The following is a 12,858-nucleotide window of genomic DNA, read 5'->3' on the forward strand; positions in this document are numbered from 1 at the left end:
AAAAAATCAGAAAGGCTACAATGAAATTCATCAATGTAATTTTCAGAGGGCAGCGTTAAGAAAACGGGTCCATGGAGACATCTGCAAAACCCAAAGGGTGTTCAAGCTTATCCAGAAATGGGAAACAGACATCCAAGTGAACATACTCAGCATTGGGGTCGGGTGTGGGATCAGGGAGAAAGCACACAGAGTACAAGATATGGAGCTATTAACTTGAAGCCACTCATGAATTTCTTCAGGGAGATCAAGCCCCTAGGCCTTCACCATTCTCAGTGACAAATGTGCAACTACTCTGCTTCTGCTTTCCCAGCACTAAGGTAGAAAGCACGCACATTTCCATCAGGGGGATGGACACCTGGGGCCAACACGACCGGTGCAAGTGAGCCCTTATGAAATCAATAGGGCAAGCCGAATAAGCGACTATGCAAGCTAAAATCATGTGGTTTTCAGGGGTAAAAGAGACACTGCAGAAATGATCTACTCGCTTGGGGAAAGGGAAGGGACGGGGTAAGGAAGTGAGGGGTTGAAGGAAAGGAAAATGCGACTGGGGTTGGAGTGGGGGGGGCACCTGGGTACATTACCTGCTCCTACTGCTGGGGTTGGTGCCAGTAAGGCCCATACAGCAGAGGCAGGAGATTTCCGACAACTGGCGCCCCAAAAATGGAGATGAGATACATGCACTTGAGGGAGGGAGCTAGCGGGGGTGCCCTCCAGGGTGGGGATGGCCAAGACGGGAAGATGCGGGGGGAGGGGGTGTGTGGATGCCCGAGGTAGAAGCAATGTTAGGGCGGAAGCTGCAGGAAGAAAGGCTCGGTAAGTCCTGAAGGAGAAAAGGAGCTGTGCCTCACCCTGGTGGGAGAGAGCGGTAGCTTTACCTGCAGCGGCCGTGGGGGGCCGGTTCGCCCCTCTCGCTGTCTCTCCAGCACCAGTTCCCCCCTCCTCCTGCGCAACCCAACCTGATGTTCCTGCCCGCCCCGCATCCTCATTGGCTGCAGCCTGCTGCCACTCATTACAGGCGCAAACACGCAGAGCAGCGCAAAGGGAGGGACCAGGGAGCTCCCTTCCCCCTCCCCCGCGAGTTAGGTTGAGAATGCACGGAGAGGCCTATCCGGTTTCTAGGGCCCAGGCAAGCCTGCAGCTTGCTTGAAAAAAGGGGGTCTGGCAAGAAGATCAGGCTCACGGTGCGGGAAACTAGTCCTGGGGATTTAATTCCCTTCCACCTACACAGCATTCCGCACACCGAAGAATGCAAACTCTGGGGGGGAGGGTTCCACACCGGGCCAGCTCCGCCTCCCTCTGGGTCCCCTGCCTTCCGGCAGACCCCTGTCAATCCCTCTCCAGTTACTGCCCCCAGCTACCCCCCAAAAGAGACCTGATCGTCCCTGCCTTGGGAGGGTGAGCCCAGCTGCAAGAATCTGGTGCCCCTTGCTCTCCGAGGAGGAAGCACTCTTTTGGCCCGGCCCCACGAGGCTGGCCTGCATTCCCGACACTTGCACCTTTCTCATGCAATGCCGCTTTCCATACCCTGACCCAGGGTGCCCTCTAACAACCACTGGTTTCCTCTCCCTGAAAATGCACACCCACACTCCCAAACGTGTCTGGCCCCCTGCCCCTCACCTTTCTTGAAACTGCCCATTTGACGTCTCCACTTTACAATGTCACTTCTGACCACGCAACTCCCCAGTGGGGGCTATTTAACCCATGAAGCATAGACTACAAGCTGAAAGCCCCGGAAATAAACTGGTATTAAAAACAGCTGCTTACTTACTGACTGCTAGCTTCCTCTGAAAAGTATCCATTCTCAACACTGAAATACTGTTTTCTATATCCTAGGTCGCAAACTAGGAAGCAGCTCAACTTTCCCTTAGTTCTCTTACTTGCAAGGAGTTTAGTGTTAACACTGTTGCTAGAACACCTAATGACCACTCCCGTAAACAGCAATACTGTGTTCCCACTGGCTCTGGCTCAAACCCTCTGAGGTGTCGCTGAAACTTCCTCCAGTAGCCCCCACCATCCACCACCGCCCATCCGATCGTTGGCCAAGTCCTCTTCACTCTTGCAATGTATTGGTGGGACTGATAAATTTTGCATCTGGCGAAGACTTCAGCTTTTATAAGGCAACCTTTACATTGCATAGATGAGGAAAACTGAGGCTTGGAGAGCTGAATGATTTGACTTTGAAACTAACCAGCCATTCAAGAGCCTAATGTTGCTGCTACCATTTCTTAAAAGAAAGAAATTGGGGGCTGGGCTATATTCTCCACCTCCAACTGTGGCATTGGATATGGATGCCAATTCGTGACCCAGCTGATCCACTTCCCACCAGCTCCCTGCTTGCAATCTGGGAAAGCAGTGAAGGATGGAGCAAAGTCTTGGGATGCTGCCCCCATATGGGAGACCCAGAAGAAGCTGCTGACTCATGGCTTTAGACCAGTTTAGCTCTGGCTATTGCTGCCATTTGAGGAGTGAACCAGCAGATGGAGGATCTCTCTCTCTGTACATCTACCTTTCCAATAAAAATAAATAAATCTTTAAAAAAAAAAAAGGTGAGATAAAGCAATCTAACTAAACTCTTCCCCGTACCAATTTTCAAAAACACAGTATAGTCAAATCAGCTTCAAGCTTAAAAATATTAAAAGTTCCTGGGCCCAGTGCAGTAGCCTAGTGACTAAAGTCCTTGTTTTGCACGCATCAGATCCCATATGGGTGCCAGTTTGTGTCCCAGCTGCTCCACTTCCCATCTGGCTCCCTGCTTGTGGCCTGGAAAGCAGTAGAGGACAGCCCAAAGTCCTGGAACCCTGCACCTATGTGGGAGACCGGGAAAAAACTCTCGGTTCCTGGCTTCAGAGTGGCTCAGTTCTTGGTTCTTGCTGTTGCAGACATTTGAGGAGTGAATTGACAAATGGGAGATCTTTGTCTCTACTACTCTTATGTAAATCTGACTTCCCAATAAATAAATAAACAAAGCTTAAAAAAGGGGGGGGCACTTTTAAAATATACATTAAAAGAAAAATTTATTCAAAATTTCCTGTCACTGAAGACAAAATGCTCAAGATCAAGTTTTGTCTTTCCAGTCTTATTTTCCACTGGAATTCTAATTATACATTTGAAAAGCAGACACACGGATGAACTCACAGTAACAGCTCTCTCATCTACTCCCCAAATGCCTGAAATAGCTGGGCCTGAGCCAGCCCAAAGACAGCATGCAGCAGTTTAATCCAGGTCTCCCACACAGATGGTAGAGGCCCTCATGACTCCCTAAGTGTGTGTCAGAAGGAAACTAGGTATGAGATGCAGGTATCCCAAGTAGCATGAAGATGTGGACATTGCGCATGGCATCTTGCCAAATCCCCACTCCCCAATTCTACATTTACATGACAACCAAAGAAACCTCAAACTACTATCCACCATGTATTTTTCCCCCCTCATCTGAGGCTAGATAACACAGTTATCTTCAAATTATATGATACCCAGGCTTGGCACCGTAGCTCAGTGGCTTAAGTCCTTGTCTTGCACATGCCGGGGTTCCTTATGGATGACAGTTCGCATCCCAGCTGCTCCACTTCCCTTTCTGGGAAAGCAGTAGAGGATGGCCCAAAGCCTTGGCACCCTGCACCCGCATGGGGGACCCAGAAGAAGCTCCTGGCTCTTGGATTTGGATGGCTCAGCTAGAGCTGTTGCAGCCACTTGGGGAGTGATCCAGCAGGTCGAAGATCTTTCTGTTTCTCATCTCTCTGTAAATATGACTTTCCACTAAAAATTTAAAAATCTTTTTAAAAATCTTTTTAAAATAATAAATCTTTATTAAAAAAAAAAAAAGATTGACATCAATGGGCCTGGCACAATAGCCTAATGGCTAAAATCCTTGCCTTACAACTGTCTAGATCCCTTGTGGGCACCAGCTTGCATTCTGGCAGCTCCACTTCCCATTCAGCTCCCTGCTTGTGGCCTGGGAAAGCAGCCAAGGGCAGCCCAAAGCTTTGGAATATTTCACCCACGTGGGAGCCCTGAAAGAGGCTCCTGGCTTTGGACCGGCGCAGCAGTGGCCGTTGCAGCCACTTGGGGAGTGAGCCTTCTCTCCCTTTATTCATTATACCAACATGTATTGAATGTATCACATGTTATTAGAAAATCAAAGAAAATCCTACCTTCACTTCACAGCAGGGAAGAGTCTATTTGTGTCCCTGTGTGGAGAGAGGGTAAGGCGTAAGGGTCCTATTGGTGACAATTACAATACATGGTGGTACCTGCAATGCAATCAGCAGGAAGCTCTTACAGAAGCACCTAGAACAGGGACTTGACTTAGGAGGGAGATGCCAAGGAGATGCTTAAGCCATGAAAAAGAGTCAACTAGGTAGGAGGGTAAGATGGGGCACAGAAAAGGGACATTCAGGCAGCAGGGGATGGAATCGGAAGCGTACCAAAAACCACCGCAAGGACAACCACAAGAGACACAGAAAAAACGGTGAGGAATGTATGTTCTCGAGTTCCGTCTTGTGAGTGCAAGTCACAAAGAAGAAAATGGATGGAGGTGAGGTCGGAGCATGGGGGTATTGAATCAGATGGATGAGGAGCTTCCAAACCACGGAATGACATGATGAGAGCCAACTCTGGCTTCGGCAGCAAAGACGGTAAAGAAGCACTTAGGAGGCTGCTACTCTGAGTGTCCAGAGAAGTTAGCAGGTATTTGCTGGTGGCTCTCTCCCTCAACTCCCCCTCAACAAAAAGCCCCCTTCCCATGCTGTGAAAATAACAAGATAAGAATTCTCCATGGAAAAGGTACATCTTATCCCTAATTATAAAGCCAAGAGGAAAAGCAGTCCCCTCCTCCCCAGCTGGCAAATAGGAAGTCACACACAACCCATGCTAATTTAGGTTCTCCTACTGGAAAACTTTACCTTTCCAGGGCTAATGTAAAGATGATCCTCAACCAACCAGTAGGAACTATTTGGCATAGGTCAGTGTGGTGGCATAGTATGTTAATCTTCCACCTACAGCATCATATGGAGGTGAGTTTGAATTCCAGCTGCTCCACTTCCCACCCAGCTACTTGCCCAAAGCCTGAGAAAAGAGTGGAGGATGACCCAAATCTTCAGGACCCTGTACCCATGTGGCATATTGGGAAGAAGCTCCTGGATCCCAGCTTCAGATCAGCTCAGCTCTGGCTGTTGTAGCCATTTGTGGAGTGAACCAGAAAAATGGAAGATCTCTATCTGCTTCTCCTCTCTATAAATCTACCTTTCTTATAAATACAAATATATATATATATATATATATATATATATATATATATATATATATATAATTTTTTTAAAAGAAAGTATTTGAAAATGCTAGAGTTTAACTTCAGCATCATACATGACCCTGACCTTCTCTGTAGCCTTGCCTCTCTTAGTTTCAGAAAATTTTTGCTTTGAAAAAATTTATTTATGGTGCCTGGCACAGTAGTCTAGTGGCTGAAGTCCTCGCTTTGCACACACCGGGATCCCATGTGAGTACCCATCTGCATCCCGGCTACTCAACTTCCCATCCAACTCCCTGCTTGTGCCCTGGGAAGGCTGTAGAGGATGGCCCAAAGCCTTTGGACCCTGCACCCATGTGGGAGACCCAGAAGAAGCTCCTGGTTCCTGGCTTCAGATTGGCTCAGCTTGAGCTGTTGGGGCCACTTGGGAAGTGAATCTTTGTGTCTCTCCTCTCTGTAAGTCTGAATTTCCAATAGCATTATAAATAAATCTAAAAACAAAAAAAGGGGGAGAGATTCATGTGTTTTTATTGGAAAGGCAGATGCAGGGTCCCAAGGCTTTGGACCATCTTCTGGTGCTTTCCCAGGACACAAGCAGGGAGCTGGATGAGGAGTCGGGAAGTGGAGCACCCAAGATACAAACTGGCACCATATGGGATGCCAGTGCTTGCAAGGGAAGCCCTTGATAATTTTCTAAACCAATTTCTCTTCGTGAGCCACAGAATATCCTTCCAGCAAATTGTTAGTAATCAGAATACGATTCTGGGGGCTGGTGCAATGGCATAGTTAATCCTCTGACTGTGGTGTTAGTATCCTACACTTGGTTGCTGGTTTGTGTTCCAGCAGTTTCACTTTTAATCTAGCTCTTTGCTAATGGCCTGGGAAAGCAGCAGATCCTTGGGCTGCTGCATCCATGTGGGAGATGCTGAAGAAGCCCCTAGTTTCAGGTGGCTCAGCTCCGGCCATCACACCCATCTGGTGAGTGAACCAGCAGATGGAAGATCTCTCTCTCTCTCTCTCTCTCTTTCTCCCCTTTGCTGTAATTCTGCCTTTCAAATAAAATAAATCTTTAAAAGAAAAAAAGATTATTTGTGTCGCTTCCAATCAAGAATCCTAACAAGGTGACTACAGTCTAAATAAGAAGCTTTATGATTCAAAAAATAATGATTGGAAGAAATGCACAAAGCTCAGAAATACTTAGGAGATAACAATCAGCAGAGGTTCAGCTATAACGAGTTTCAGTTGTGACGTTCAATGGTGACATTCCATAGGAGGTCAGCTGTGTAAGTCTAAGCCCAATTTGAGAGTATACGACGACAAAATTCAAGATCAGAGAGAACTTCAGATTTTCAAAAATCAAGTAGAGTTTTATGTAAAATTTCTAAGGTCTTAATGCAGACATCTAATCATTAAACAAAACACACATACACACAAAACCTTGAAACACTACGCGGGTTAAATAAAACACTATGCTGGAGACCCAATTACTTGCAATACGGTAGAATGAGAAAATCTTGAGGAGGAGCCCAGAGGAACACAAGACATTTAGAATCAGAGTAAGATATGACTACTTGAGTAGGTAGAGAAGGCAACATTAAAGAAGCAAGAGTGTAACATCACAGAAGCAGAGATTCCAGATTTGCAGGGGAGCAGGAGTGATAAACTGTCCAGTAATATAGGAACTTTAAAGTGTTTACTGGAGGGGTTGGTGTTGTGCCTAAGATGCTGGAATCCCATATAAACTAACAATGGAAGTCCCGACTGCTCCACTTCCAATCCCAGCTTCCTGATAATGGCCTGGGAAAGCAGCAGAAGACGGGCCAACTGCTTGGGCCCCTACACCCACAAGAAAGAACCAGAAGCTCTTGCCTTTGGTCTGCCCCAGACCTGGCTGTGGCGGGATCCAGCAGATGAAGATATCTCTCTCCCATGTTCTCTGTAACTCTTTCAAATTAATCATTTAAAACAACAAAATAAAATGTCTGCTGAATTCGATAACTGAAAGCCTTTCTGATTTCTACTTTGCTATACAAAACTAGAAGTAACCTGTCCATATGAACTTGCAAAGCATTCTGTTTGGTCCTTTCAGGATAATTATCTTCTAATTTGGGTTTTACTCACATTTATACATGGAGGTAGAATGAGCTTTTAAGTCAAAAGAATATCGGTTCAAATTTCTGTACCATCAAGTACATTAACCTTTTTGAGTCTGGTTCATCCCTTTACATCAAGGAGATAACAGCGTCAGGTTACAGGGCCATTCAGGAAGGTTGGTGAAGCAACCAGCACAATGCAAGAAACCCAACTACTAGACTGAGCACTCAACAAATACTGCAGGTTAACTGAAAAAAAAAAAACAAAAAACAAAAAACAGAAAGCAGTCGAGGACGGCCCAAAGCTTTGGGACCCTGTACCCACGTGGGAGACCTGGAAGAGGTTCCTGGTTCCCGGCTTCGGATCGGTGCGCCCCAGCTCGCTGCGGCTCACTTGGGGAGTGAATCCATCGGACGGAAGATCTTCCTCTGTCTCTCCTCCTCTCTGTATATCCGGTTTCCCAATAACAATAAAAATCTTTAAAAAAAAAAAAAAAAGAAGGGCCTTTGACCTACTGTTAAATCGCTCTCCATCCCACATCAGAGTACAAGGGTTCAATTCCTGGTCCCAACTTCTGAGTTCAGCTTCCTACTAACGCAGACCCTGAGGCAGCAATAAAAGTTCAAGTAGGTGACTTCTTACCACCCATATGAGAGTCCTGGATCTGAGGGATGAACCAGTTAGATGGGAGCTTTATTATTATTATTATTATTACCATTATTGTTACAATGTGGTTCCATAGTCTCTGGGGTTTCCCTATCGCTTCCCAAATCCCCTCCCCTTACTGACTTCCTCCATATTGTCACAATATTATAATCCTTCATAGACAGTCACATGTCCATCATTCTGTTATTTAAATGTCTCGTTACATTGTAGGTATGGACAAAGGTAAGAGTCCAGCAACCTATTGTCAAGATATATTTAACAGTTTGGGGCGGTGGGGGGAAATCCCAGAATCTACGGAATTGTACCATAAAATTAAAATTAATGAAAAACAGATATATTTGATAGTTTCATTAGGAGTACTTCTTTGATTTGGAAACAGATATGCATACTGCATTGTATCTTCACAACCGGTTATGATAGTTTCCATTACAAGTTACTATACTTCCCTTTAAATGAAAAGCCAAGAACCAAAATCAACAATGGGCTCAGTAATGGGAGTGCTTTCTGTCTCTATGCCTCCTAAAAAAAGAACTAAAATAATAGGAGCCAGCAGGGGCCAGTATCAACTGGCTAACTGTCCACCTCCAACCATGGCATCTGATATGGGTGTCATTTGTGTCCCCAACTGCTTCACTTCCCATCCAGCTCCCTGCTTATGAACTACGAAGCAGCAGAGGACAGCCCAAAGCCTTGGGAACCTGTCCCCAAGTGGGAGACTTGTTAGAAGCTTCTGGCTTTGGATTGGCACAGCTCTGGCTGTTGCGGTCATTTGGGGAGTAAACCAGAGGATGGAATGTCTCTCTGTCTCTCCTTTTCTCTATAAATTTTACTTTCCAATTAAAAAAAGGGGTGGAGACAGGTTGCCCATGAATGTATTAAAATGCTGCCTTCAGGGCCTAGTACTATTGCTCAGTGGCTAAATCCTTGTTTTTCATGCACCAGGATCCCATATGGGTGCTAGTTTCTGTCCCATCTGCTTCACTTCCCTTCCAGCTCCCTGCATGAGAGACCGAGAGGAAGTTCCTGGCTCCTGGCTTCAGATCAGCTCAGTTCCAGCCATGGTGGCCACTTGGGGATTGAAACAGTAGACAGAAGATTTTTCTCTGTCTCTCTATAAATCTGCCTTTAATTGAAAAAAAAAAATGCTGTCTTCATTACCAGCATCCCATATGGGTGCCAGCTCGTATCCCAACTGCTCCACTTTTTTGGGGAGAAAGATGTCTTCTCTCAGGACTGGCACGGTGGCCTAGCAGCTAAAGTCCTCACCTTTAACACACCGGGATCCCATATGGGTGCCAATTCTCATCCTGGCAGCTCCCTGCTTGTGCCCTGGGAAAGCAGTGGAGGATGGCCCAAAGTCTTGGGATATCCTACCCGCATGGGAGACCTGGAGGAAGTTCCTGGCTCCTCGCTTGGATCAGCACAGCACCAGCCCTTGCGGTCACTTAGGGAGTGAGCCAGCAGACGGAAGATCTTCCTCTCTGTCCCTCTTCCTCTCTGCATATTTGACTTTGCAATAAAAAATAAATAAATCTTTAAAAAAAGAAAAGATTTCTTCTCTCTCTCTTACTTCCTTCCTTCTTTCTGTTTCACTGGCAAGGCAGATATACACAGAGAAGGAAACATAGAAAGATCTTTCATCTGCTGCTTCACTCCACAAGTGACCACAAGGGCCAGAGCCGCGCTGATCCAAAACCAGGAGCCAGAAGTTTCTTCCCGGTCTCCCATGCCAGTACAGAGTCCCAGTGCATTGGGCTGTCCTCGACTGCTTTCGCAGGCCACAAACAGGGAGCTAGACAGGAAGTGGAGCATCTGGAACACTAACTGGCCCCCAAACATACCCAGCAGATGCAAGGCAAGGATTTAGGTACAAGGCAATTACACCAGGTCAACTGCTTCACTTTTCATCCACCTCCCTGCTGACAGCCTATGAAAAGCAGCATTAGACAGACCAAGTGTTTGGGTCTCTGCCACATGTGTGGGAGACCTGAATGAAATTCCTGGCTCTTGGCTTCTGCCGTGGTCCAGCAGCTGTATCCAGCAGCTGTATCCAGCAGCTGTATCCATCTGGGATGTGAACCAGCAAATGGAATATTTTTCTCTCTGTCATTTCACTCTTAAAATAACAGAAAATACTTTTTCCAAAAACTAAATTAATTAATTAAAAACACAAAAATTTCTAAAATAAATGAACAAATTGGGATTAGTGTCCTATATTCCATGACAGAATGCCTGAGTTCAAGTCCCACCTCCGCTTCTAATCCAGCTCCAAGTTAACACATACCCTGGCAATCGGCAGATTGTGGTGGCTCAAAGCATTTGGGGAATGAACCAACTGATGAAAGATCTGCCTCTCTGCCTTTTAAATAAATGAAAAAAGATTTTTAAAAATGTTTTAAAGAATCTCAGGAATCCAAAGCAGAGACATAAAAACTACAGAATAAAACAAACAAAACCCTTCAACCTTCAAACAGCTCTCAGTGCTCTGTCTTTGGTCACTTATCCTTTGCGACTTATCTCCTCTACCAACTCTTCAAAGTCCCTTTGATCCTAGACTCTCTTTTCTTCCCATTCTATCCTTTAATTTTAAAAATGCCTATTCAGCCACATAGCCCCAACTATAATTCATTCCTTTCTCCAACAAATTAGCCACATGATTATGTCTCATTTATATCTCTGGGCAAGAAATTGCTTATGACCTACAGACCCATACTAGGATACTTCAAAAAGTTTGTTGAAAAAATGAAAATTCAGGCCCAGTGCAGTAGCCTAGCAGCCAAAGTCCTCACCTTGCACGCGCCGGGATCCCATATGGGCACTGGTTATAATACTGGCAGCCATGTTTCCCATCCAGCTCTCTGCTTGTGGCCTGGGAAGGCAGTAAAGGATGGCCTAAAGTCTTGGGACCCTGCACCCATGTGGGAGATGCGGACTAGGCTCCTGGCTCCTGGCTTCAGATTGGTGCAGCTCCAGCTGTTGCAGCCACTTGGGGAGTGAATCATCAGATGGAAGATCTTTCTCTTTGTCTCTCCTCCTCTCTGTATATCTGACTTTCCAATAAAAATAAATAAATCTTTTTAAAAAAAATGGAATCCACTTCCCTGCTAGGCTGCACCTGTCATTGATAAGCGCAAGAACGAGGATTGGGGGCAGACCATGCTGGACAAATGCAGGGGTACCTGTTGGCATACATGAGGGCCAGGTCTGGAGATGGTCAAACTGAGCTAAGCTGTAGCAACCACTACTGTGCACCAGAGCCAGGCAGGGGCTGGCTAGTTCTCAGCAGAGACTAGCATGCGCACAAACCAGGGCTGGAGGTAAGCCTGCTGGGAGTTATCAGGAGTTGCCCTGACCAGCCTGTGGCACCCGCTGGTATATGTGAGAACTGGGTCTGTGGCGGGATGGCTAGACTGGGTCATGACATCTATCAGTTCATGTGAGAGATGGGGCTAGACTTGAACTGACCATGCAGCTGCATCCTCTGGTATGTCCACTGGCTGGTGCAGGCGCAGACTGTATCTGACCCTATATTGGCTGATGCACAGAAAAGTCTGAGGTCACTTCAGGTGAGGTTTCTTGGTGAGGACTCCCTCATTAGACCACTGGACTCAGACCCTGGCCACCCTGGAAAATCACAGCATGTGTGGCCTGACCTTGGAGTTCATGTAACAGGACTGGACCTCAATTGCTGCTACCTGTGCAGAAGACAGCATGCCCAGATGCACAAAAGGAACACACCAACCAGCTCATGTACGCCAGCAGGGGATGTCAACTACCTCATCAGAGGCTGGAAAACAGAACAGGTTGGAAGATTCTTCTGACCAAACTTTGCAACATGTTCTTGGGTCTGTGGAATTGCCAAGGTGGACTTTGTTAGCTAATAGATCTTAGAAAGGTTTTCTCGCCCTGGAGCAATGAAAGCAAAAGCTTCTCAGAACTATCAAAACTACTAAAGTGGTTTTGGGATATTCTTCCCCACGTCGGGGTCTCTAAGGCACCATCAAACAACTGTCCCCCTGCCCCAAGTGCTGATGTAGTTTCACAGCAAAAGAATGGTCCCCTCCCCTTCCTTCCATGCAGACATAGGAGCAAAAACAAAAACAACACAGGAACACTTGCCCCACTCACCCTCCTTCATATCTGACCCTTCCCACCATAATCAGAGAACCACAAAGGCATGCATCCCTCAACTATGTAAACAGAATTAAAAAGCAAATGAAAAATTAAAAAATGATCATTTCCCCTATATTAGTACAATAGTATAGCCTATCTAAGCATTGAAAATATATTAACAAATGTGATTTTTCTGAACTCCAACATAATTATTTCACACAAGAGAAGACTAAGGCACAAATAGGAAACTTGACCAATATCCTGCATCCAGAAAAAAAACAGTATTAAGTTCAGGTTTAGGCAGTATAGTTTGATATGTCCCATGCTTAACCTCCCTCCCATATTATACTCTAGGTTATGTTTCTATTATAAATTGTCTTGTCACATCTCTTTATTGCAGAGATTGGAGTAGCTGATTATATCACTGATTGCTTCATGCTCCCCTCCCTAGTAGAGAGCAAGTTTCACAAAGGCAAGGACTGTGTATGACTTGCTCCTTGCAGTATAGCCTTTGCTTATCAGTAATGGACATTCAGTGTACTTTTGTTGAAGGAATACCTTGAACTTCCAGAAGAGATGTGTAGGAGTGAAACTGCAGGCGTAATGGGGTGATTTTTGACAAAAGCAATGGTTTCAATTGATAGTAAATGGGCATATTCTCCTACCAAAAGCATTCAGAATAGGAATCATAACTTCATACACAAGAACACTGCTCAGGCCCTGGAGCAGACCCGGACTCTACC

The 12,858-nt window shown here is 45.8% G+C and overlaps 1 protein-coding gene across 11 annotated transcripts in view; it reads right to left on the reverse strand.

Annotated features, from left to right (window-relative positions):
* The window catches only part of CHD8 (chromodomain helicase DNA binding protein 8), a 74,819-nt gene that overhangs the window by 51,452 nt on the left and 10,509 nt on the right, over positions 1-12,858 (reverse strand). For 2 of the 11 annotated variants that reach the window (XM_058666171.1, XM_058666166.1), the window contains exon 1: positions 876-1,178. The exons of 5 other annotated variants lie outside the window; for them this stretch is intronic. The gene's annotated coding sequence lies outside the window, so the exon portion shown is untranslated. Of the gene's footprint in view, positions 1-875; positions 1,181-12,858 lie in introns of those variants that run through there. 4 more of the 11 variants (XM_058666172.1, XM_004584662.3, XM_058666173.1 and 1 more) reach the window with 4 other exon arrangements.

The sequence above is a fragment of the Ochotona princeps genome, chromosome 6 (assembly GCF_030435755.1).
Source record: "Ochotona princeps isolate mOchPri1 chromosome 6, mOchPri1.hap1, whole genome shotgun sequence".
Lineage (NCBI taxonomy): Eukaryota > Metazoa > Chordata > Mammalia > Lagomorpha > Ochotonidae > Ochotona > Ochotona princeps.